Source organism: Meleagris gallopavo, chromosome 7 (genome assembly GCF_000146605.3).
Source record: "Meleagris gallopavo isolate NT-WF06-2002-E0010 breed Aviagen turkey brand Nicholas breeding stock chromosome 7, Turkey_5.1, whole genome shotgun sequence".
Lineage (NCBI taxonomy): Eukaryota > Metazoa > Chordata > Aves > Galliformes > Phasianidae > Meleagris > Meleagris gallopavo.
Genome location: NC_015017.2, coordinates 21,880,915 through 21,884,340, shown reverse-complemented (window position 1 = coordinate 21,884,340; position 3,426 = coordinate 21,880,915).

Genomic DNA, 3,426 nt, shown 5'->3' with positions numbered 1-3,426 from the left:
CCACCACTGCTAGACCTCTGAAACAGCAGCATGTTTCAGATAGCCAGGGAAATAACATGGTTCCCAATTCATTGTTCCTTCATTTCTAAATGGTTCCATAAAGTATTGAACCCCCGCAGTATGAAAATTGTATTTGTCTTCTCAGTGTAGTTCCTTTATCTCTGAGTTTATTTAACCACAATTGATATTACTTTATATTTGGTATTTCCTGTGTTTCGCAAAGAAAAAGATGATTCAGATACTGTTTTAATTTTTTTTCCCAACACCAGAAAGTTTTGGCAGTGTTTTTATTTCAGGTCTTTTTGTAAGAAAAGAAAGGTTAAACAATTCATCGTTAACTGTGATAGAAAAATGTCTTCTGCTAGCTGTAAGTTACCAAGTTGTTTCTGGTTATTTGCTGATATTTGAAATTAGAACTGTAAATAGAAATAGATGGAGTTCAGATCTTCACTGCATGTTGTATGCTGTATGCGTTCTGGAGTTGCTTACATCTTTATATTTCTCTATGAATAGTACTGAGAGAAAATGCAGTGGTAAAAGTGGTAGCGTAATTAATGTGAAGGTGACAGAATGGTATGTTAAGTATGAGATAGCTCTGTAAGCACTGTATCAAATTTATTTCTGAAAAAAATTGAGATTTTGAAATCTTACGTATTTTGTATGTGTTCAGGTTTTTTCTGTTTTTTAAGTTGCGTAATTATCCCAGTGTAGAATTGTAGACTGTGATTAACTACTGAAAGTCATACACAGATTAATAGAAACCATGGTGTATAATTTGTATGGCTGATCAATGCAAATGAATAAAATAATGCCTCTGACAAGTAAAGTATAGATACTTGGGACAAAATATTTGCAATGGCACATGTATCTCTAGATGTTCACAAGTTATTCACAAATAATTTTGATCAGTAGGTTTTCCATTCTGTAAATGATGGACTGGTAGTGAAGTATTTGGGTGGAAAGAAATTATCTTAGATAATGTATTCATTCTTACTGAATCACTCAGTTCTGCTAATAACAATGATTGTGTTCCTTTGCTCTACTTCATTAGCTGTTTTACATTTCAGTTCTCTCAAGAATTATCTCAATTGGCTTAAAATGGCTAAGTTGAATATAGCAAAAGCAAATACTGGCTTCTAATAGTAATTACTATCTTGTAGAGATCGTTTCTGTCCCCAGGCAAGGATAATCTTTCTTGAGAATCTTTCTTGCATATGGAGAGAATTACTGAGAGCCAGTTGTGCTCATGTGTTGGCTGACATTGGCAGTTCACCAGAAATTAAAGGCCACACTTCCACCTTTCCTGCTTGTAACACCTGTCCCCTAAGGGAAGATAAGAATACCACAGTCACAGGAGGAATTGTTGCCAATATGGGAAGGAGAAGCTGCTTTCTTACATGCTATCAGACAGGCAACAAGACTTTATAATAACTTACAAGAATGGTTTAATGAATTCTATTATTTATCTTACTAAAAACATCAAAGGACCAATTCTTTGTCTCTAAGGTTTGTTCTGTTTGGCACAGAGCATCTCTCATAGAAGCATAAGCAATGAGCGTTGTGAAAAGGTGGCAAACACTATATAACCAAAAAGTAGCCTCTTGCTTGCTGTGGTAGTTTGGCCTCCTGGCTGGGCCAAGTCTGTAGAGGAGAGTGGAGGAAACAGTTGTGAACAGCTGAACAGCATTATGAGTGCTGGTGAAAGATCCTGTCAGATGGGAAATGTGTAAGATGACACTTTAACATTTTGTAAGGAAACAAACTTGGAGAATGTGTGATTGCCTAACATTTAGGTTGGATAACTATATCAATTCTTTACCTTGAGCTGGACTTAGTTCTCTCTGTAGGTTGTGAAGTATGTCTTTGGCTCTTTGGCCATGGCTTTGTGAGAGTAGTGCTGTTTTTGGGACACCTTTCACCACTGTGCTTATGTTTGCCTCATGTGCACACATACAAGACACATTCAAAATGAGGAAAAAAAATATTGTATTGTTCCAGCCTCTTTCTTTAGTTCTGGATTTGCAAACAGCAAAAATGCCCTCCAGCAAAATGGTGCAATTGTTTTTTCTACTCTCTTTTAATGCTGTTCTTTACTGCATATTCTTAGTTATGATAAAAAGAGCATAATTATCCAGTGAATAACATTCAGCTTGTGGGCTCTGAAAGGCTTTTTTGCAGGGAGGAAAAAAGTTTGCTGCAGGTCCATGAAAAAAGTCCTGTGAACTAATCTGAGTAGCAGCTTACATGGGTGTAGTACTAAAATTTCAAAATAACCAGCCATTATAATTAAAAATATAAACATAAAAGAGATATTTGTGTAACAAAAAATCTTTATGTTGTTGATTTGTTTTTAGAGAAGTTCAGATCTGGATCTGGTGTCCCAAAGGTGTACAGATAGAAGATTCCAGCTTGGGCCCACCTCTTATATTTTGCTCATCAGACTTACAGACAAGTGATATCAATTCCTTTGATCTGTTGTTCTCCATGTGCTTACAATTAATTTTTCATTCACAAGAAACTGATAAATTGGAAGTACTGCTGTTTATAAGCTCTTAAAGATCTGGCCCTGCCAGTGGTATTCAGAACTGCTGTTAGGAATCTATAGTAAATATGTTTTCTGTCTACTGTGTTAAGAATCATTCTTTGTGCCTTTTGATCATTGATTTAGGTCCCAAGAAGGGTGAGTTCCTCCCCTTCATGCACAAAGGAGCTTAACTATGTTAGAAAAATGAAATTTCACATGGGCAGACAGAGTAGCTTGCAAACAGTACTCTGTTCTGAAACATTCACTGATAGAAACAGTCAACAGAGACAGCCAAAAGCAGAGATGTTTCACAGCCTTGAAAATTAAGCAGGATTTTCATTATCATACTTAATTATCATAGGCAACTCACAGCCTTACATGTTTTAATTCAAAAATTACTTACGTAGCAGTGCTGTTCAGCACAAGCTTGTCATGACACATGTTGAAGAAAATCATAGTTTCACAAAATTCACAAAAACTCAGTCTCCTTTTCCCATCCACAAAGTAAACATGCACAGTCAGAAAAACAATGAATATCAGTCATTCTGCAGTTTAAATTCTGTTATTTGTAGAATTGCAGTGTTTTGTAGTGTGATTGGCAAGGATGGGCAGTCAACATTTTTGGCTTAGCTTCCTGTTTTAAAAAAAAAATTAACAGAAGTATTGAAAAAAATAGAATGTTTTCCTGGAGAAGTGGTCCACTGGTAGGGCAAAAGACACTGACCATAGCAGATGAAACCATGGGGAAGGTCACATGCAGAGAAAAGCTGAGAGGCATATAGACAGACAATGTGAACAGAAAGCAAGCCAAAAGTGGAATAGAAGGAATACACCATCAAAGCAGAAAGCCTGTGTAGAGAACCAGGACAGAGAAGGAAGAAAGAGGAAGATGAGATTGGGGG